This window comes from Pteropus medius, unplaced genomic scaffold (assembly GCF_902729225.1).
Source record: "Pteropus medius unplaced genomic scaffold, Ma_sr-lr_union100, whole genome shotgun sequence".
Taxonomy (NCBI): Eukaryota; Metazoa; Chordata; class Mammalia; order Chiroptera; family Pteropodidae; genus Pteropus; species Pteropus medius.
Window position 1 is genome coordinate 2524059 of NW_024340700.1, and position 23859 is coordinate 2547917.

General features: G+C 49.1%; 1 protein-coding gene and 1 long non-coding RNA gene across 5 annotated transcripts in view; one reads left to right on the forward strand and one right to left on the reverse strand.

Annotated features, from left to right (window-relative positions):
• Positions 1-23859, reverse strand: part of PRKN (parkin RBR E3 ubiquitin protein ligase) — a 1016620-nt gene that overhangs the window by 350878 nt on the left and 641883 nt on the right. The gene's annotated exons all lie outside the window — the stretch shown is intronic.
• On the forward strand, positions 12393-13112 carry LOC120617573 (uncharacterized). The gene is made up of 2 exons (XR_005656961.1): positions 12393-12633; positions 12874-13112. It is a non-coding gene; the product is annotated as an uncharacterized LOC120617573 (long non-coding RNA).

A 23859-nucleotide genomic window follows, 5' to 3' on the forward strand; every position in this document is an offset into this window, starting at 1 on the left:
AACCAAATCAGACTGTGCAGGGACGTAAGGGGAAAAGGAACCCCTCCGGTGGGGGTTTGCAAGGCCCCCTGCGAGACTACGTCTGAGTCCCTACAAAGACGGGGTGCGTAGTTGGAAGCGTAGAGATAAGGAGGGTCTTTGTGAGACTTATCGCAAAAGAGTATGACGTTGGGGTCATGGCGACAAAAGTTCAAAACGAAGTGGGGAAGATTGGGTATCCTGTTCATTCTTACGCAGAGTTTACGAAGAGAAACAGTTAACAGATAGCAAGGAACACCATTTTCACAGAAGACACCGAAACCGTCGCAATGGTGTGAGATTTCACCCCAATAACTAGAAGGCAGTTGCCTTCCAAAAGCGGGGACTTGGAACTGATGCTTACTTGCTTCTGCACACTCTTGGAGCTGCAAACAAGTGGAGAGGGTCATGAGGCTGAGTGAGATGTGGCAGGTGAGGCCCCACGGTTATGCAGTGGGAAGTGAGAGCCAGCAGAAGTCAGGTGTGCAGCTGAAAATGGTCTTATTTGTCTAAAACTCTGGTCGGGCACGGAGACATTTGATGCATGGCATCTAACTCTATAAATGCTTCGAGCCCTCAATTTACTGGGGTCATGTTCTTGAAAATATACATTTTATTCAAATACTATAGTCCAAACCTAGGTGCCGAATGAACAATATTAAAAAAATGGAGATTTCATTTCTCATGGAGTCCTTGATTATCCATTCATACCATCAAAAATAAAGGTGATCGTAAAGGGGTAAGAATACAGATATGATGCTTCTAAAAATAATAGCATATAAAATGCATAAAAGGAACAAGGCAAGGATATAGGTTAAGGTTAAACTCATAAGTTTTCTTGCATCCCTAGAAAGTATTGCCCCGATGGGACTCCCAAATTGAATAAATTTTATAAAAATATATACTCGATTTATAATCACAGAAATTCAACTTGACTCTCAGCATGTCAGTATGACAGAGCTATTAAAAAAGCATTTGGTCTATACTCAGATGCTACCTTTCTGAGATTAGGAAACATTATCATTTAAAACATATTGCAAAGAAGAGATAAGTTTATTTTACCCACCGCTGAAATCTAATCACCAAACACAGTACCAGATATATGGCATGCGCTCAGAAAATATTTTCAAATAACAAACATGAATAATTTATCAAAATTGTAAGTTCTTTACATCTAGACCAGCTTAAAAGTAATTGGGTAAATAAAAAATTAAGAAAATATTAACAAATAACACTGAAAAATAAAACATTTTATCCTCAATATGTAAAGAGCTCTTACAACTTAGTAAAAAAAAAAAAACGCTACTATACAGCCACAGAAAATAGGCCAATGACATAAACAAACCTTTCACAGTAAATATTTGAAACTGTTCAACCTAATTATCAACAGTAATGTAAACTTATGTGACAATAGGCTCACCATACATTTCTATTGAGAGCATTAACCGGTGAAAATCTTTCTGAAAAACAAATGGCTAACATGGCTTCCGTCAAGAGTTTTCAAAAGTTCGTGACTTTGGGCAGAGCTCTATTCCAGCACTCTCTCCTACGACGATGATTCACGATAAGGACAAAGGCTGCGTATAAAGATGTTCACTGCAGCATAATTTATACATGATTTTAAATATTGCAAATAATTTAAATTCCTCAGAATTAAAAGTGGTGAAATACAACAGAGTATTGTTACTTTAATACTATGTACTATAGAGAAAAAACATCAAAATAAACTTTTTGAAATGTAAATGCTTCAGGAAGATGGTCCCAAAATAGTGTTATGCAGTAAAAATAAAATCAAAATATAAGAATTTCTATGTGGCATCATTCTTTCTTGTTTTTTTCCATGTCTTCTAAATTTTTAAATATTTTTAATATTAACAATACACAAACACAGACACATATACACACAAACGCCTATTTGTGCAAATAAAAAATATGGACAAAAAAATACCAAAATATTAATAGCAGTGAATGGATAGTCGGTATAGAGTCAATCTATTTTCATTTTTATTATTATTGAATTATTGTTGAATGTGTTATTGAATTGTATACTTTTTAATAAAAAAATTAAAGAATAAAAAATAAAAATGTCTGAAAATATAGTCCTATAAAAATATAAATAAAAGATTAAGTAAAAAAGCAAAGAGTAGCAGTCCCAAATCCCCAATAATCTAACTCAGCCTTCATACCCTCCACCAACATACCCACTGACATGTCTTAAGTGCAGAATTTATTTAAAAATATAACTTTAAAAAGTGTAAGTGGAAATATACTGTGCACATCGGTGTATCTTGGAGATCTTTTTAAGTCAGTATATAATCTTCATTCTTATTAATATCGGGTTAGAATTAAATGGCTGTATAAACATTTATTTAAAGCATCCCAAGATAAAAAACATTTATTTTTTTTTTATCCAGACTTCCACTGTTACAAATAATGCTGCATCGAACAGTTTGGCTCACTTCTTTCATAACTCCTTCTTCGGGAAACATAAGTAGAAGCAAATTTCTAGGAAAAAGTCATTGTACGTTCATTTTCACAGACATGGTCAAATCGTCCTCTTAACTGGCCTTATTACTTCACGTCCCCGAACATCGTTCATAAGAGAACCTGTATTTCCACGGCCTTGACCGAACATTTCATTTTTGTCAATTGAGAAATATTTTAATTTGCTTTCAAAAATTTCTAGTGAGTTCGCTTTTAAAATTAGCCATTTGTATTTCAGCTGTGAATGGCCTATTTCTATACGGAGCTGAGAGCACGAACTCTTCCCTAATATTCATTCTCTCTTCCTTCCTGAGTAATAACAACCCAGTCGTTAATGAGATACGTGGTCGTACAGAATGAAGACATGTCCCAGTCTCCCTTAAAGGTAGGTATAGTCATGTGACTAAATACCGGCCAATTGGATATAAGAAGAAAAGAAAAAAAAAAGCCTGATACTTCCAGCAAGTGTTTTCAGCGGAAGAGTGCGTGTCCTTTCTATTTGTTGGAATTCGAATATGACAGCTGGAGCTTAAGCATCCATCTTGGGCCATGAGTAAAAAGCAAATATGAATGTTAGAACTGCAAAATCGAGGAGTCACAGACCATGACGATGATTAAGAAGTCTCCTTAACAGTCCTGGAACATTTATGTCCAAACGCTGCTTAAATGAGAATTAAATGTTGGCTTTGGTCAAGCCCCCTCTTTTATGGAATTTCTATCATCTATAATTTAACCTAATCTTAACTGATAATATGTCCTTGCTAATTTTCTCTTGTTTTTTTTTTTAATTAATATTCAGTTCTTTATTAAATATGCCCACAAAAAATTATGAAACAAATTACATGAAATCCACTCATCCATTCATCCATAAGCTTAACAGTTCATTACTCTATGCAGCCTTTACCCAAAGGCAATGAATGCTTGGGTGGGGTGGAGGGGGCATGCAAGGGAGACGCCGGGAGGACCCCAAACCAACAACTCATTCCAAAAACTCTCTGTCTATATGTACACGAGGTATTTGGTATTAACGTTACCCTGGAAAAGAGGATACTTTTGTCATTTTCAATAAAGAAAAAAAAAACACCCTAACTTCTTGCTTCTCTTGGCTCCCATGGCCATGTATTTCTGGAAATTTGAAAACATATTTTCACAGCCATTGGTTAAGGACAGATGACTTTTGCACTCCAGCACCCTTCTGCTAGAATCTCCCTGTGCTAGACGGTATTGGTGTGGGAACGTGCATTTGGAGACTAGTTAAGGGGAATTTGAGCTGGACGTACATTTTGCTTGTCATTTCGTGAGCTCTGCGTATGAGGGTTACAGTTATTTCTTCACTAAATTGACTCGCTGTCAGGCATTTCACTACAGGAGTGCTTTCCAGGGGTCCTCAAGCACTGACTGCACCAGCACGTCCACCCACTGCCACGGCTGGGGGTCAGAATCAGCATTACGATATGACACCCAGCGTCAGCACTGGAAATATGTGGGTGGGGGCAAGAAGGCAGGTGTGAAATTTCAGGAGCCAGAAGCCAGTCTGTAAATATTTCCTCTGAGCATCAGATGTATACAATTATCAGCAATACCTCACCGAACAGAAGTTCTTTTTTGGATAGGAATGTACTTGATAATGCAGAGTAAATAATTATAAACGCAACACGCATAATTTTTTTTCTTTTATAAAGGAAATCACTTGCAATAGAATTTACTTGCATGTGTGCATTTGACGAGCAGATACCGGCAGCAATACTATGGCATGCGACATTGGAGTTGCATGTTTTATGTGTCCTGATATGCTACATCATATCTAACTGCATCTGACATCTTAATCTCAAGAAATCTGAGGTGGAGATGAAACAGTACACAAATTGTTACAATCTAGCCAAATGCCTAAGGAAATACACTATTCGTCAATAAAGAACTCTACGTAGCAATAAATAGGCCTTTCGATTATTTGATAATCAATGAAGAGAAATAATCATAGGGTCATATTGGAAAAAGATTTAAATGTTTTGCTGATTTGACATGATATACTAACATTGAAAAGAATAACATCAAAGTCATAATATGTCAATATAAGGAACACACTGAAATTCATTGATGATTTTTGTCAATATATCGAGTATGCAGGAGTAGTCAATATGCCAGAAAAGTTCAAATGCTCTGAAATCTTAGAGGTCTTATAAAAGACAATAACTAGAGTTTTCCTCAAATTTTAACACAAGCCTAAAATTTGTCGTTTCCAAAAAGAAGTCGTGAAACTGAAAGTTACTTTCTAAAACCATCGATGATAAAAAATAAATTTTAATCAACCATGCTAAGAAGGAGGAAGTTATCTTTCTCTTCTTTCTCTAGAAAATGATGCCACAGAAGTCATTTTCACGAGGTCATCGAAGAGCATGCAACCAACAAGTGTAGAGAAAAGGGTATTACAGCCTAGGAAATACAAATATACACAATGCCATTTTTCTACAGGTGTCATTTTTATGGTATCTGTTGATTTTTTTAGAACTCATAATCTGTAATGATTTGTTTTCTCATTCTCAACTATAGTAACGATCTTGTATTCTTTTTCTAAAAGAGCCCCCATTCCCAATGACATAATCTTAGATCCTATAAAATCTGAATTTGTCTCTGCTTCTGGGCTTTCTCTGGTCTCCTCGGCCACCTCTGTTACGTCAAAAACATGTCTGTACTCAGCTGCTCATCACCACGGCCAACTTTGCAGGGAGTGTCCTGCTCAAATTCTTTGAGATTTAACCTCAATCCAAGTTAAAGTCTTGGCTTTACTTGCCCTCAACCCCATACAAGGAGCCCTTTGTAGCACGGAGCTTCCTCAAACTTGAATGAGATGTCCTAACTTCCTGAGCATGGGGTTTGGCAAAGCAAGCAGGTGATGCGCGTTGGAAACGCAAGGCCTTCAGCTCTCCGAGGGGCACACCTTGATCAAAGGTGATGAGAGATGGAAGGGAGCTGGCAGGTAAAGTTCTCCTTTCTGTACTCTGAGGGATATCCGCGTTGTGTTTTTTTCCCTTATAATTTTCCCCAGAAGGTCACTGTGCCATACAAACACACCTGCTAGGAAACCAGCTGTGTCTCCTTATGCTCCTGTGAAGTTGTAGCCCACAAGGACGCACTCAGTGGCTGTTTCTTTCTTAATTCCCTATTATTTTTCACGCCAGCCACCCTGGGCTGCCACTTCCCAAATAAAGGAATAAATTCTTGCCTCGGGTTCTGTTTTGTGGAAGACTCTGGCTGAAATAAGAAAAAGTTCTGGCCATCGAGCACGTAGGGAACACTCGCTACTGCCAGCTGCTGTCATTTCCACGATCACCCACATCGAAACCCTGTGGCATCAGAGGATTTCATGTCACTGCTCTGCTCCGAAATTCAACGTGCTGAATGAAAACGATCATCGGAATCTAGTTAAAAGGTAGAAAATGTGCTCAATTTAAAATAAAATCTGAAAGAGAACAAAACCGTATTAAAATAAATTATTAGCTTGAAGAAGGAGACTAGAGTCCATTTTGACGAGGCAGAGTTTGGGCTGGGCCGTGATAAATGCATGACAGGTGTAGGCATTTACACACAGAGACACGCGCATTCTATGACTGGAGCGGAAACGAAGCGTTTCTGGTCATCCTTGCAGAAAACCTATCACTGTCCCAACGCGGAGTGAAGGCTCCCCAACAGTTCAATTTGTGTCCTTCTGCGGCCACGTTTTGCTCACCGTCACTTTACTCCCATGAAAAGGGGTGACGGCGCCTCTCCCTGCGGCAGGGCGAGCCGCCCAGTCAATTCCGGACAGATGGCCGCGACACGATTTCCGAACATGCCAGAACAGAATCCGAACCCGGCGGCAGCCCGAACCCGCCACCTCCTCTCTCGAGACACCAAGGGCACTTGCTGGTGGCCTTTCTGACACAGCGCAAATTAAACCCGGGGTACGGGACAACGGGCACACCCAGTCTCAGAGAAAGTGATTCAAACGCACGTGACCGCAACAGGCCTCCCCAAACAGGAAGACTTGTGCGCCCCTCTCTCGTGGAAATACGCACCCCACGGAGCGTGCCATTTTAATTTGCATTCGGAGTGTCGGGACATCACCCAACGAGGTGGCACAGAACTGCGTCCAGGCCGGTGCCTCAGGAGTGCTCTTGTGACGAGGAGTCTCGGAACTGCGGGTCTGCGGGACGCGTTTACAAAAGGAGCCCCGGAATCCCTTCTGTCCGCCTAAGTGGCACGACTTCCATGGCCAGCCAGCGGTCACTATTAACCCGTCTTTTCCTGTCTGGAGTGAGAGGGTCCTTAACCACGTGTGTGCTCCTCTCGCTCGGTCACAGGAGCACGAGCTATCGAAGGGGGGCCGCTAATCCGAAGGCCTGCAAATGCTGTCATTTTCAAATGACACTTTCCTCTCAGGTCACAGACACTCCGAGGAACCGAGCTTCTCCAATTGGTGTGTTTTTAACGCAGTTGCCGGAAGAGCGTAAAAGACACATCTTTTAGATGCTGAGCAAATTATCAGTGCAGGTAAGTAGCCAAAGAACAGACACGTCTGTATATCTGTGTCACTGAAGTTTTAAAAATATAGTCCATTTGGATTAGAAATTAGTGCTCTATCTCGGATTCCCCTAAATTGATTTGCCATTTTAAATTGTAGCTCGTTTGTTCAAATCGGTAAAGGACAATAGGATGTTGTTTCCGACCACGTTTATTTACTGATGATTTGCCAGGTTTAGTGTCCATTCACTTTCTTCCCCTTTTTTAGAATGCCATTGTTCTGCTCACTGATTTGAAATTGTGCTACAGTTTTCCTCCTGTGATTATGTGTCTGTGTAATAAAAGGACCAGATCAAGACCGTTAGGAAGGAAGAAATCGCCCCTTACTATGTTTTGAGAGTAAAAATCTGAACATAGAAACATTTTCCTTCAATCAAGTCCTACAGACACGCGACTTCTGGGTAACCAGCGAAGGACTGTGGACAACAAGAGAACTATCAGCTCCTCTCCTCAAATAATTTTAAATGTGGTCGATTAAGTCACGATAAAGCTTTACTAAGACTAATCGTTCTCATTTTTCTGCTGTTTTCAGGAAATAAAGAACCCGACCTAAGAGGCATTCACACATATCCGAACATCTTCCAGCATCTTTATTTTAGAGTAAATCTTTGACACAGTTCCCCATTCCCAAGAGCATCACAGACACAGACTTTGGGGTTCAGAGGCTCAGTGGTCAGCGACAGGCGTGGGCACGGCTGAGTCGGCGCCACCTCCTCCGATAATGGGTCCCACGCGGTTACGCTCCCGTCCGAAGCTTGCTGGCTGAGCTGTCCTGCCTCCGCTGCCTCCTGTCCCTCTTCCCCTTTGTAAGCAAGTGCTCCACGCTCCACCCTTCCTGACTCTGCTTGGTTGGGAGAGGGTCAGGCTGTTGTCAAGTGCAAGTTCTCCACACGCAGGGGCTCACTGGCCAGCCGGAGTCTGCGAGACCATCCTCGGAGAACGCGGCACGGGTGGCCCTGGTTGTGTCACAGGTCCCTTTTTTCCTCAGAGATGATTTTACAGATCCAGGCTCTGGCAGTTCTCACCTGTCTCCGGGGTCTGCACTTCCAGCGGCCTGACAATCAGGCAAGTGGGTCACATCAGAAAAGCCGGAGCTGGAGGCGACTTCCTGGGGGCGCTTTGGCCGAAAGGGCCCTCTGCCCGCTGAGGGACGCCACTGTTGGGACACGGCCTCTGGGCAGACGGGCTCAGTGGCCCCCAGCCAAAGCTCGGTGGACAGGACGCCTGCCGCGCTCTGCCAGCGGGCACAGGAAGCCGCGGCCCGTCCCCTCGGCCCACATGGAGGTGCCCACGAAGCTGCTGTGACAGCGTCGGTTTCGGGGACTTCATTTTAGAGCCCCCGAACCTCTAAGCCTTCATGCCACTTAGCGCTATCTGCCTCTAGGTGCCAATGCAAGGGCTCAGGTGGGGACTGTAATTTATGTAGCAAGTCCAACCCCCGATTTGCACGGGGCCGGGTGGCCGCTGCTCTGGACATTCTGACCGAGGCCGGAGCTGGGGAATGCGGGCTCCCTGCTCTGGCCGTCTCCCTAGCCGTGCCTTCCGCCACGGTCTCTCGTTTCCCTCACACGGGAACCTTAGGGGTTACACTTCATTATCCCATTTTTTCGGGTGAGGCAAGTCTTGGCAAAGTAAAATCAATGTGCCCCAAATCGTGCTCCACAGTTAGGAGGCGCTGGGATTAGTCTGCGTATGCCGCCTGGTCTGTCATATGCTTCGGCTTCACTCATGCAAAGGTTTCCCTGGACACTGTGACTTGATGCAAGGCATCTTCGCCCTCGGCCGTCTCTCTGCTTCTTAGGGTGAGATTCGGTGTGTGGCGTCCACAGTCTCCTTCTAACGGCACCCAGTCCATTAGAGGACAAAGAGTGACATCCTGATCCCTGACACCACGGCAGCAAGTCCCGCTCTCCTGTGACTTGGCGCCTGGTCCCATGGCCTGCACAGCCAGGGCAGCCAACAGGCAGGCCGGTCGTCAGGCTCTGCCCCGCTCCCTGGCATCCGGCTGCCTTGTGATGGACAGTGACCTTGCTCCTTAGCGATGGCAATATGGCCCTGCAGGACTGAAGCCAGGGCAGCCGACCGGCCCATAAGGGGGTTGAGCCCACGATACCTCATCGGCGACTACGTGTGAACCGAGAGATTCAGGTGACTAGGTGCTCCACAGCTTCCTCCACGTACAGCTTTATCGGACAAAATGCAGAGAAATGAAAATAAAAGCTTTGCATTAAGCACTGGCCTCTATCACTGGGGTGATGTTTATTGGATGTGAAGCTGTTATTTGTTCAGATGTATTTCTGAGTACATGTGACATGTCAGCTGCTCACGGGTCATCTGCTTCCTCCTCACACAGCCAGCTCAGAGTCAGCATGGAGTGGCGGAAGGGGAGAAATATCAGTGTCCTGCATTCTGCTCACAAAACCGCCTTGACATGTCAGCTGACAGCAGGAAAATCCCAGGCCTCTGTCGAGGTCCCCGATTTCATAACATCGGCCCATAGATTTCCACGAAATGCACTTTAAAATGATCAGCTTGAACTCCAGGGCTGGAAGGGGGCGCAGTGTCTGTGTAGGAGAAGCAGAAATGTTCTCCTCTCTTACATTTTGGGGACTCTTACCGCCTAGTCTTATGAATGGCTTTTTTTTTTTTTAGTGGAAATGAAATCTGGATGGATTCTTTGGATCATGGTGAACAGGTAACGTCAGCTGGCTTGGTGCCCCATTCCAAGGCCTGAAGCAACGGCAGGAGTCAGGTGGGCTGGAGATGGGGCAGGGAGATGGGATGAGGAAGACAGGTGGGAGGGAGACGGGGCGCTGCTGGGACGGGGGAAGGCGATTTGCGGGAGCCCTCCCCCACCACAGGTGGGGCCTGCAGCTGCCCCTCTACACCCCGGAAGGGAGGGCTTCTGGTAGCAAATACAGCTGTGGCCACAGCCACACCAGACCTGCCAAGAGTCACCAAGGTCCCAGGGGATCTGCCCGAGGCCGTCTCCCACCGCTGGGATCCTGGGGTTCACCTCCATTTAGAACGTCTCCTGGTGTAGGACTGCCTTGGCCTCTTATGTACAGTGGGGCACATCTGGTACCAGTGGGTCACCGGATTCACGAATTTCTTCCTTTTCAGGTCATTTGTGCCTCATCATTTACTCGTGACACTTTTCAATTAGTAACTTTTCCAAAAGGGAAAGGTCAAGAAAAACGCAAATGTGTATTAGGGATGCCTGAATTTTAAAATTCAAAATTAACACAGCTTTATGAGATCCCATAGAGATACATAGCTTTTTAACGTCTTACGGCTTCAGAAGGCCGTTCATGGGACCGTGAAAGATCGGCGTCCGGGAATATGCGAGAAGACGTAACAGAGACAGGTCCCTAAGCTTCCCGGGGCCCCACACCCACGGTGTGTTCGCACTCACTGACACGTCGCACAGCACAGGATTCTCAGCTACAGTGCTGTTCACACTGGGGGCAGGTGCGGAATTCTTCGTTGTGGGCTGTCCTGGGCATTTCAGGATGTTTAGCAGCATCTCTGGTCTTGACATGCTAGATGTCAACAGCACCCCACCCTGAGCTGTGAGCTGTGACAAGTGGAAATGTCTCCACAAAGGCCTTGCTTGGGTCAAGGGGGAGGGAAGTGGGCTGGGCAGGGATCCCCTGTCCCTCCCCCTGCACCCCTTTAAGAATGAAGCCATAAGAGATGTATTCTTACAACCCCTACTTTATAGCTGGCAGTCAAGGGGAAGGTACGTGCCCCAGGTCACACAGCAAGGTGTATGAGAATTTGCCCATTATAGGTAGCCCGATGTCCACACGGGCTGAGGGCGAATGGGGTGGAGTCACATGCCCGCCCTGCTCAGGCCTCCTCCCTCTCTGACTGACCTTGCAGGGATGGCCTACAAGCCAGGGGAGCTCGGGACTACAGGAGGGGAGACTGAGCTGGGCCCGGGGGACCCCCATTTTTGGAGTCTTTGGGTGGGCACTGTGCAGACACGGCCTCCCGGGTGGCCACCTGGCTCTCCCTGGGCTAGGTACGTGCCCCTAGGGCTGAGTTATTTCCTAATCCTTACGCTTAACACCTTTAGAAAGGCTCACTCGAGAGAGAGAGAGAGAGAGAGAGAGCAGCTGAGATTAGTCAGGCTGCCTACGATGTGAGGTTCTAATCCCTAGCCCGGGAAAACGCAAATGCAAAGGTTTTGCCCGAAATGCCTACGCTGTGCAACCCGATGCCATTCCAGGTCTGTGTCTCCATCTCTGGGGCCTCGACCCTGACGTTCTCGTATCTGCCCTCCCTGGTTCCAACACCACGAGAACCCTTTCCCCACACTGCCTTCTCTGACTCTCCCCTGATTTCTGGGGGTGTAGGTGGGGTGGAGTGAGCAGTTGGAGTAGGACTTCCTTTACAGGATCCTGGAGAAATTAGCTGAGTCTGCAGCATCGGATCCATTTTTCAAATAATGGAGTAGCTGAGTTTGAGGTCGGTGCCTATGGTGGGGGCCAGGGCCCAGCTGCTGGGCCCACAGCTGTGGGCGCGGAGTGTTCTGGAAGCAGGAGGCAGCTCGAGTCCACACAGCAGGCCGGCAGGCAGCACTAGGTGCTCTACCAGGATTTTCCATTGAGTTCTTCATTTTAGAAATGTTCTTCATAGTTAACCTACTACCTTCAAGGAATTCACATTCATTACTCCAGAGCTAAGGTTCATGACATTGGTTCTGAATCCACGGGAAAGCGATTATTCTGAAAACACGCTACTCTGGACTTTTAAAACAACTGAACACTAAACGACATTGAGAAGAAGAGCATCATGGTTAAAAAGGCGTCCCAGTCCGAGAGAGCAGCTGGTGGGGCACGTGAGGGCGGGGTCTCCGGGGCAGGGGGCGGGGGGCAGGGCCCCATCTCCGCATCTCTGCCTGCGGTGTCGGCGGAAGCTGTCCCCATCACTCGCACGCGTGTAGGCGGATTTAGGAGCAGAGAGGTGTGCGAGATGGCCGCGAAACGTCCGTCAGACCACACCTGACCGACCGGAAAAACGGCGCACAGCCCCCATCTTCACACGCTCCAAAGCGCCTGTGGAACCCAGGCCTCGCCCATCTCCGAAATCCCCTACCCACCTCCGATTTGGGAAGAGGCAATCGACTGATGCTCAGTTTGAATAATAACTTCGGTGAGATGAGATTCTTGATAATTATCCTCCTACCTGAGAAATGCAAACGCTCATTAAGAACGAGCCGGCCGGAAGCTGGAGATTGTTACATTGTAGACACTGCATTCCAGGGAGGCGCTTCACTCAGTGGGGTGCAGGGCGTCTCCTGCGAAGTCAGGATGACAATGCCCGCCCGCAGAGCAGCGTGAGGGTGTCGGTGAACGCATGAAGAGATGAAGCCACACCCTGGCTCGCATGGAGCGGTGCCTGCCATGGAAGTGGGCCCCTCACAACCAGGGCCCCCACTCGGGGTTCCTGGGCTGACGCCAGCTGGGTGCCAGACCCCACGGCCTGCCGCAGGCCGTGCAGAGTGGTCTCAGGATCCAGCTGCCCTGCACGGCCATGAGACAATTAAACGCAGAGGATAAACACGTGAGTTCCCCGCACCCCCAGGAGTCCTCACCCGCAGGGGACAGGGCACGCCAGGGTGTCTGCCACGCCCTGAGGGCACTCCTTCTTTCCGATCCCTGGAGTGTCATAGCTAACACTTCCCTGCAAATTTGTTAAAGTGTGAAATATGAAAAGAGTTAAATATGCTCTAAGGATAAGGGAGAAATCATCTCAGATGAGTGTTTTCAAAGAAATGAAAGGCTTGGCTTATGTAACCCGCAGGAAACTATGACTGTCACCCATCAGCGTGAGAGGAAAGGGCTGCCTGCACCAGGCACGCTTCTGCACACAGACCCAGACGCCACCCCCTCCCCCCACGGGGAAACATGCTCGGAGATCTGAGTACCCTTGTTTAATCTGTGACATTGCCATTGGAATTTGTCACTCTAGGAGTTACAGCTGATGTTACAGCCTGAAGCGGAGCTAAACCAAAATAAACAATCTGCTCTATTCTGCTTAGACTAATACGACAGTGATGTAAGGCCCGCGCGCTGGCAGTGGCGGATGCTTCATACACACCGTGCGCCTGCACCGCGTCCTCGGGTGCACGGTGGCTTCGACGGGGGCGGCAAGGGACGGACAGGGGCACCGCCTTATTTGCATCGGTGAAGGGACTGGGCGGGGCTCGGCCGAAATGTAACATTTCACCTCGGTCTGCAACCGAGTTATCCTGCGTATATCAGCGGGGAGAATGCCTGCAAGCTCGAGACACACGATCCTTTGCAGTTTGATTTTGGGGGGCGTGGGCGGGCTCTGTCTGGGCCGCGAGGCTCTGCAGACGCTCACGGGCGGCGGGAGCTTCATCACAGCTCACAGCGAGCGTGCAGCTTCCAGCACAGACCCTCCACTCCAAGCCTCCCACGGGAACGCAGCCCGGTCTCTCCGACAGCCGGCATTTTCTTGGTGCGTATTTGGTCACCTGCCAGCCAGCAATTCTCTTGGTCTTTGAAATGCCCTTTTTGCCACAAAGAAAACAGGCTTTTGTCTTTAAAAAGGGCGGGGGGCAGTTGCCACCTCCTTTCTGCAGAGGTGGTCTGCGGGGCTGTCGCAGAGGGCACGGTGAGCGGGGGGCTTCCCTTCCGGGCCCCGCACGGGCGACGCTCCGTCGTGCGCCATCTCCGTGCCCCCTGTTCTCCCAGTGACTTGTTGTTATTCCTTCTTTCCTGTGCAGTCCCAGCGGCCCCGCCCCAGGCGGTCACGTGAGCCCCAGGCGGTCACGTGAGCCCCAAGCCGCGGGCCTCGCCCAGGCTCACCGGCTCTGCGACGGGAGCCGCCCCCCGTAATCCGGTTCAAAGCGTCAGCGGGAGTGGCCTGGATTAAACCGGGCCTCCCGCACGCAATCGATTTTCAATTTTATCACCTCGCACTAAGCGAGCACGGACAAGAGTCCAGAGAACGTGGACGGATGTAAAACAGACGCGTTTTAAACCTTGTTCTTCCAAATCGTGATTTTCTAACTGCGAACCAGAGACGATTACCATCATCGCATACCTCCCCGGGGTTCCTCCGTGGCCTAACAGCTGAGAAAAATTCAGAAACAAAGAGAGGACAGAAGGAGACACCAAAAGCCCCTGTCTGGAGGCCGGCCCGGAAGCACGTCCCCTGTCCCCGCAGACGGCTCTTCGTGCCCTGGCCCGAGGCTTTCCTGGAGCCGGAGGAGGCCACGGACCTCTGGGCCCCGATCCCTCCCCGCCCCTGAACACAGTGGAGCTGTGCCAGGTGCCCAGGTTTTAGAGTGAGTGCCGGTGACAGCATCCTGCGAGGCCGGTTAGGCCTCGTTTAGCATTTGGCTCGCCTTCCGAGGGGCGGGGGGAGAGGGGGGTTTACGCCTCTCATCTGGCTGCAACCCACACCCTGTCATCGGGCGCCTCACACTACAAAGCCAGTCCATGTCACCTCTGCCTCGTCTCAGCCCGGGCACCAAATGGGGCAGGCGGGACATTGCTCAGCACAGGGGACCTCTGGTAGTGACACCCTATGGAAGACAGTGTCCCAAGGGGCCTGCTCCCCTCACCAACGTCACCCTGTACCTCTCCCTCTCCTTAGAACATCCTGCAGCTTCCCAGAGAGACTGACAGAGAAGTCCCCTTGACTGCAGATCTCTGCGTTTCCCCTTTCCTCCCACTGACAGGATGGTGTGTGAGTCAGCACTGACGAGGGAAAGCCAAGCATGAGGACAGCCACGCGGTCCCGCCCCTAGGTGGGGCTACTGCCCGCAAAAAAACCAAAAAACAAACAAAAAAAACCACCGGCGTCTGTTCTTTAACATTCAGTTCACTTAAACTGAGGTTGAAATTAGGTATCAACAGAGAATTTACAATTTAAATCAAACTTTGACTCATGTAATTAAGTCTTTATTCCTGGAACCTCATTCACAGCCTCAGCATTAGGCCACTGCAGGGTTCCAACTGGTACATTTCTTAATTTCCTAGGTGCTTTTAAATCAGATCCAGAGGGAAAAGGAGCAAGCAGCTAATGTGGATGTGTTCCCAAACGACGGGGTAGGGGTCGTAAGAGGCTAACGGTAAGAAGAGGTCCCCCCAAGAGCTCGGGCTTCGGCCTGTCCATGTGGCAAGTGGGCCTGCGGGAGGACTGCGTTCCAGCTGCGTCTCTGGTCTTCATCGCATGAAAGGACTGGACGTAATAGTCCTGAAAGCTTTCCTAATGCGTCCAGAGCTAGGAGTGCAGGTAATCTTATTGAAGAAGTGAGCATAATGGGTCTTTTTCTGTTATTTCTGAGATGCTGATCATAGTAGTGACAGGAAGTCATTAGGAAAAGAAAAGGTTTGCATGAGTCTCTTTTTCAGTATTAGCCTCTTGCCCAGGACAGAACGGGGGGGAGACGGGGGCCCCACCTCGTGTATTTCTTAGTCACTCCTATCGGGGTGCACTGCTGTTACTACATGGCTGCTAAAGTAGGTGATGCTCATTGAGTGTGTACTACGTACCAGGCACTATTGTACTGCTTTATACACATTGACTTGTTTAATCCTATGCTATGATTTAAGTTTTATATTCCTCAGAACAGAATTAAGTAACTTGTCCAAAATGCTTCTAAGAGCAGACCCATCCCTTAACAGAGGGCGCCCTGTTTATCAAGGCAGGGTGGCCAAAACTTGGGATTCGCAGTCACTATAGACTAATGTCCAGCCCGTGCCCCGCGCCCCCCGCCATGACTCCAGGTCACCACCTCGGGGCAGGTCACGTCACCCCTAGACACCTGACTTTCCGAGCAGGTAGCACAGGTCGGCATCACTCTGTGACGAGGGCTGCTGTGGGGCTCACGTGAGATCGTGGACAAGGTGTTCGGCCTGAGTGAGTCAGCCCAGGCCCCAGAGTTTGGGGCCGTGGCCTCCTCGCCCTCATCCTGCGCTTCCCGCCTCCCAGCCCGGCGTCCCCTGCGGACCTGCCCCTCTGGCCGGCCGGTGTCGCGGGCAGTGGGGCAGAGATGCGGTGCACACACGTGACACTCAGGTTCACCCAATCGGGCCTCACGTTCGGGGTACAAGGGCAGCCAGGGGCCCGACTGTGTCCATTTCAAGGACCGAGCCCCAGGGCAGGAGTGGCACAGGAGCGACACGCGGGGGCCTGGGGGACCCCACTAGACCCTGCGAGGGGCCCGACGAGGATGCGCCTTGGCACGGAGCAGTGCTGGGTGCCGATGGCCGCAGCACGCTTCGTCTGGTCCAGGAGGGAGAGGACAGGGCTAGAGGGTGCGCAAGGCTCCAGGACGACACAACACAGGGAGGTCGGGGAGCCGCCGCCCCAGGGTGGGGACGGGTTGAGGGTACGGCCGGAATGAATGCGGGGCACAGAGTCCCAGGCCGTGGCCGCCGGCGTGGAGTAAACAAGCAGCGACCTGGAGCTTGCTCTCTGTGTGGGAATGAGTCAGGCCTCTCAAGGCCACGGACACTGTGGGTGAGGCCTGGAGAGGCGCCCAGTGCGGGGCTCTTCCCGAAGAACTTCCGGCCTGAAGCACCCCTAGTGGAGCTCAGCTCTGCTCCGAGGAGGCAGGAAAGTTCTGGGCCGTTCAAGGGGGAAGCAGGGGTCCCACTGACCCTGGAATCCTATTTCTTCTTTGTTCAGGACTCTGGGAGATGACGATCCTTTTGTCTGCAAAGCTCGACATTATCCCATTTCTTGATTTTCCTTGAATTAGAACTGTCTCCACTTCGGAACTTAAGGGGAACGCTTGAAAGCCTTCTTGGCTTCAGGGCAGAGACCGTGGCTGCCCAGTGGAGGTGGCGGATGAACTCATTCCATTAGCTCCGGTCCCAACGCCTCAGGACACAGAAGGAAGCCCACTGAGAACGTCAGGAGGCAGACAGGAGTATGCAAATACAAAAACAATGCATTTTTATAACATGTTCTTAGCACGGACAGTTTTAAAGGAGCCTTAGCAATATTTGAAACTCTGGCATGAAGATCTGACAGATTCAATTTTGTTTTTATCATGTTACTTGATGATAAAAAAGAAGCCTCCTGTAACCTTCAGGCCGGCCCTTCGCATGCCAGGCATAGCTGGCCAGCGACTGGCAGAGCCAGCATGGGAAGTCTCTCTTCTATGTGCTGAGGGGCAAGGGAGGCCGTGGCCCCCCACATGCAAACACCTCCACATTGTTTGCCACCTCCTACCCCACAGCAAGGTCATCTCGAAGGAACCCCCCAGGCTGAGTGGGCAGACGATCCAGTGGGAAGGACAGACGGTGTCATTACAGAGGGGTGGGCAGCTCTGCAGGTGGCACTCGAGGCATCTCGGTCAGTAAGCTGGCTGGTTCGGGAGACTTGCGTGTTGGCACATTATTGCAACAACTGGGGTGGGAGGGGCTACCTGTGAGATCACAGGTGGCCAGCCCCATGTTCCTTACTAAAACCCAGCGACGGAACAGGAGGCATGGGGACGCTCGCTGGAAGGTCGCCGGACAGCACCGGGAGATCGAGAGGGCGCGGGCACATTTCAATATTCCCCATCTTCCTCCCTTTATGAAGTCCTTACGACCAGATGTAGACAGCACGCCATGCTTGCGCTCATGGTGCATTTATTATATGCCCTGTGATTTTATCTAAGCCAAAATTCCCATTTCAAATATTAGAAAGCAAAAAAAAAAAAAAGAGAGAGAGAGAAAAAAAATGCTCACTGGGTCATCCAGTGAGAGCCCTGCCCGGGACAGTTAGGGCACCTGCCCCAGTTAGGGCACCTGCCCGTCCAGTCATCCTGTCGTCCGGCCCTCGGCTTTCTGGCCCAGCGAGAGCACCTCCTCCACCCTGCATTCCTCATGAGATGCGCATTCTCATCTGACAGCTTCCTCGGTTGAGGTTGAGGCTGAATGTGAAGTTTTCTGCCAAAATGGGTGCAGTCTCCTGTCAGCTCTTCCCTTTAGTGAAATGCACTTTCATCTTTAATCTGTGGAGGAGTGCTTCCGATGACGCGAGATCCTTAGAGAAAAGGAGGCTGAGGGATAGTCTGCTACCATATTTAAATTGGCTTTACCCAGATAAGTAATTACAAAGATAAGGTCACACGGGGTTAATAATTCATACTCAGAAAAGCTTAAGAGGATTGCATAATTTAAGCTTCCCGTGAATGTCCAAAATCAAACACGACATTACTATACCTCGAAAGCCAGTGGAGCCCACGACCTCCCTCTGTGCAAACCACTGGCGCCATTATACTCCCAGCTACCCAATCTCAAAGTCGGGGAGCACGGCAGGTAGTTTCTCCGTCTCGTCAGACGGCCAGTTAATCAGTTATTAGTCGTCAGATTTTGAGCCACTAAAACCCCTCACGACTGTTCTCTCTTTTCTTTTTATTCTCCTTGGATAATTGAGAATAAACTTCTTCATCTTATCCTTTCCTTATCTGAATCCATCTCCCATCTGGGATATTTAAATTATTCCAAAGTGTAGTGTGATCAAGTCACCGCCGGTTCAAATGCGGTTCATACCTCGGTGACTGTCCCCCCTCGCTGAGGAACCCTGGTTAGGAGCTATGGGGATGTCATTCTCCAAGGCGCGGCCCCCACGTCTTCAGTGAATTGTTTTGAGTGTGTGTCATGAGGAGACAGAGCATAAGCCTGAGGCCTAAGAGGGCAAGGACACTTAGGAGGTTTGTGAAAGAGAGAGCGACAGTTGTCGGTCACTTCTAGGCGACGCGGAAGTAGAAGGCTCAGGCCGCTGCGGTGGCCCCATCACCCTGTAATAAGCACGAAGCACAGTGAACAAAAAGAAACAACTGAGTCTTAAGGAGGGAAAGGGTCTTCCAAAACAGAGGCAACAACTTTTTCCTTCATTACCTATTTGAAAAAATGATCGAGAAGAGTGAAAGCGAAAGTGAACGTCTGCCGGATGAGCGCAGAACGCACTGCTCCTGAGACATGTGATCGGCTAGTTCGTCACACGGCTAAGTGACCCTGGCGGTGGGACCGAAGTGCTGAGACCGAGCGGCCATCGGCAGGGTCATCTCACAGGAGTGGCCGCTGCGACTTCCACTTCCATGGAGACGTTTAACGTCAGCTCTGACCGTGCGCTGGCCACTGGCCGCACGTGGCTCCAGAGCACCTGAAAGGTGCCTCGTACGACTGAGGGCCTGATTCTTTTCTTTTCTTGCATTTTAATTAATTACAATATTAATTGAAATGGCACACGCAGCTCGAAGCTGCCGCAGCCCAGAGCGCAGGACAGTGAGCTCAGGCCGCGGAGCCGTCCGTGTTTGCAGGGCCCGAAGCTGAGGAAACGCAGGGCCGGGACACAGGGACATGTGAGGGGACAGAGGGACAACGCCCCGGGGAGGGGGCCCGGTCCCCCCGCCCGCTGGCCTCCCGGTGCGGGACGTGGGCGGAGGCGTGAGGGGCATGCGCTTGTCACAGCGTGTGCGACGTGTTACGGAGTCTGCAATACCACTTTAAATAATATTGCTGTGAATAACGAGGGTGAGAAGAACTGACGTTTCTGGAGACGTCGATGGAAACGAGAAGACCGCGGCCTGGACAAAGGAAACAGCCTCTGATGGAAACGAGAAGACCGCGGCCTGGACAAAGGAAACAGCTCAGCCAGGACCATGCGGTTAATGCACTGGAGTCAAGGCTCGGACCTACTTCTCTCTGACTCAAGACCAAGACGCTCTAAACGTTTAGGAGGGGGCTATGGTTGAGTGCTCACACCAGGCCAAGGACGCGATTCCCTGGGAACTCAGGGCCACCGTGGACGAGGGCACAGCCAGCGTGTCCGGGCTGGTGGCCCCAGGCTCCGGCCTCCGTCCAGAAGCAGCGTTTCTGTCCACGCCGGTGAGACCTACACATGTCGTCACTTTTCCTTGTGTGCCATGTGGGAAGCGCTAAGCGACAGTGACAAAAGCCACTGGAGACCCTCCCCCAGAAGTTAAAGGGGGTGCGTCAGCAGGGACGCCGGCACTCCCTCGGGCTCAGTCCAGGAGCAGCACTGAGGCAGAGAGGCGTTCCCACGTGCCATGAGGTTTTAAAGCAGTTTGCAGTAACCTACACCTGGGACAAAGTCAGAAATCGCCCCGATATTCACATAGCGAGGGGCAGTTAAATTCATGAATAAGGATGGAGAAATGGGGACCGCAGGGGTCACTGGGGATTTATCTTCTTTGATATCATTACGGAGATGCACATCTGAGTAAACAAGCTTTGAACCGTCCTTGTTCTCAGACAGACTGGCCAAACTGGGTTCCCCACGCAGCTCCCCAAATCTGAGTTCTTCTGGGACAACGGAGCATTTGTAAAATGAACCCAGACACTAATGCCCATCTATCTCACGTGAGGCCTCGGGCTTTGGCTGAGCACCCTGCCTCACCAACCTGCCTCGGGGAGGGTCACCCCGCCGCCAGGGGGCGCTGTCTGATTCACCAACATGTACCGGAAGGAGAGAAGAGAAATAGAAACAGACCAAGAGCTGACTTCAATGGCCTGTGCATTGAATGCATCTTACGGAAGCTGGCCCTACGTCTTCCACCCAACGGGAAATAAAAATGCGCTCCAGAACTGTGATTCCAGGGTTCAATGAAGGGGGCCATCATCTGCTCCCTAACTCTTAGTATCTATGCAAACAACAGTTTCATAAAGCATGATATACAATGCTGGGTTACGATAATGAAGCACATTTCCCCAAATTTCTCACCCTTACTACGATTAGAGCCACTGGGTCCAGTTCATATGTGAGCTTCTGAGAACTTTCTCCTAATGGGCTGTCATTAATATCAAGAATAATAACTATCGTGCACTTACCAGATGCCAAGCATGTAGTGTTTACACAGATTCATTTATAATTTTCCTAAAACCTTTGCGAGATAACTATCCTCTTTATTCAGCAGATTCGTTCATTCAGCAAATATTCATCGAGCCCTGGCTCCGTGACAGGGGGGTGTTTTTTACCCAGTGCTGTTTTGGGGGGCACGGGGCTTAGATAAAACTCGATGCTGTCACTGGTGCGAAAAACACAGCCACACGGTTACGTCTCAATATTTGCATCAAATTACTCTGCTCGTGTGTGCTCATGTCACACTAACGCTTTTTAAAAGAGGGATTTGCGTGAAAAAAAAAACAGCTATTTTTTTGCTCAGGTCTTGTGTTGAACAGATGCTGATACTACATTCCATCCATTCCGTCATGTAGAAACAAGCACATCCTTAATGCGATTGTCCTTCTGTTGGTCTTATAGTTGGTTACAATAATCGGTGTCCTTCCAGAGGACAAACCCAGACCTCTATTCTGTTTTGTATTCTTCGTCCTCTGGCCACCTGGGGTTCTTGTAAGTGGGACGGTGTCTCTGTGCGGGCTCCTCGAGGACACTGCGCACGTGGCGCCAGAGTCTCTCCGTCTTCTGCGTAGCGCGCGCGTAAGTTTGGTTCTGTCATCAGCCTTCTCAGAGGGAGGCCCTGCCTCTGAGCTTAGTGGGTTAGGGAACTAAAATAGCGATGCGGCACCTGCTGATTGCGTACTAGGGGACGACTGGGAGAAACGGAACCCAGCGCCGCCACGCTCCCCAAGGACAGAGAAGGTCGCAAACGTCCCTCTCCTCCCGTCTCCTCCGCTGTCTATTTCGAGAGGTTGAGCGGTGGATATTTTATTGCTCAAATGACGGGACTACAAATCTTGGGGTGTCGCTAAGGCATTTTTGATTGTGCTGGCAAACACTTGACATCTGGGCCTTTTAGCTACAACTTTTAAGGCTCTTTGTCCATTTCCTTTTTTCTTATCTTTTTCCTCAGTAGAAATGCCTTAGAACATGCGTTTAGGCAGAACTAGAATCCTCCCCAAAATGGAACAAGAGCGGTATCCTTAGACAATTAAAGGCTTCAAAATTAACCGTTAATTGATTCAACAAGTATTTGTTGCATATGTCATGTGCCAGGTCTTGCTGTAAACCCTGGAGACACACCTGTGGAAAAGCCCCCTCTTCTTGGGGTTTATATTCTGTTCCGCACAGCTGGGAAAGAGGAAGGATTTCAGAATGAAACGGTGCCTGGAACTTGAAGACTGTGCACCTGGCTATAGGAGGCCCAGGGCTCTGCACCTGGGCGTGTCTGAGAGAGGCGAACCAGGTCCTGGAGCTCTTGGTGGCCTCCCGGAGCTGGTGGACACGGAGGGGGAGATTTCGGTCTCTCACTTATTTTACAAGTGAGGAAAGTAACAGTAAAAGAGACCGAGTTTGTCATTTGAGGTCCCCTGTGCTAGTGACAGTCTCCGTCCCATTGGGTTTCAGGTATGCCTCCTGAGGAGTGCCAACGTTGGCATTTGTGACGGTTAAGATGGAACAGCATCTTTGGCCTTATTTTGTATTTTTCTTTTTGAATCGCTGCTTTGTATAAAATTTATTCTCTGGTATTTCCCCCATTTGCGTAGGATATGTTCCTATTGAAAGGTTAATTCCACATTTTCAATAAATTATATTATTTGATATCACACATATCTGGATATATTGATATAGCATCTAAAAAGGCTTTCTCTACCTTCATGTATTGTCATATAATGCATTCTTTGACCATGATAGAGAAATCAAAATATGTCTATCTCCTTTTTGCTCTTCAAATTTTATGAGTTTAACATGGTAATATACAAATCACAGTCAAACATTTTCCTCTTACCTCATCTGATTCAGCTTGATAAAATGAACTCCATCTCTATGTACCTCTTTTAGAAATACGTCTCAGTTTTTCCCAAGTGGATATGTCTTACATCTAATGTGTAAGAAAAAAATTCCCGTAGTACCTCCCCGGGGGGTCTGAACCAGCCCCTGATTATGCTAATAGAAGCCAGGAGGTTTTCAAAGCAAAAGAACTCTAATAAATTATTCATAAATAGGCCTCTCTTTTGATGGTTTTGGTGTTTCCAGATTTCCCAGACCATGGAATATACGTGTCAGCTAAGCTGAAGCTGTTACAGAGGGAAATGGGAATTGAAAATTAATTGGTATTTTAAAGCTCTGCATTTTGCATTTGGCAAATTTACTGGGGCTGGTTGGGCACGGGCGCGACCCAGGAGGCTGCTCATGGCTGTCCTCGGTGCCTACGGGTGCTTAGAAAGAGCAGGGACTTGCGTCTCACAGAGCTGTGGCCCAGGTCCCGAAGGAAAGTGGCTCCCAGCTGCCTCCCGCCCCAGGCGAAGCGCTGTGTTTGGTTAGCAGCCTAGGGGGCCGAAGCCTTTCTTTGGGATACTGCTCCGTGTCCACTTTGCTTCGCAGCTCTCTAGCTCCTTCCCTTTCTCCATCCCACTTGCTCGCTTGTCCCTCGGGGTTGCACTCTGCCTGAGCCCGGGGCGCCTCCTAGCGTCCGGGAACGGCCCTTGCCTAGGGCTACCCGGTCCTCGGCCGCCAAATACTACATATTTTGATGTACCTGCCAAAATTTCCACGCTGTTTCGGAATTCCTTTTTGTTGTAACAGGGGTTGGTGCGGGTTTGAAATATTTCCTGTTCATTTCTACTTGCAACCGGCTGATCTCTATAAATTAACTGCATCTACTTTGTCATTTATTTGATTTTTTTTTAATACTCATATAATATAAAAGAAATTAATTTCTGTCTTTAAGTCTTGTCAGTTCCCTGAAACTAACCTTGCACTCGAAATTTTAGAGAAGACCCAATTCCTTCCTCTCTCTCCTTCCCAGGAGGCCCATGGGTGACTCTGCCTCTGTAAAAACCCAGCCCCCACCTTGGAGACTTTCCCGATGAATGAATACTCTCCCCACTG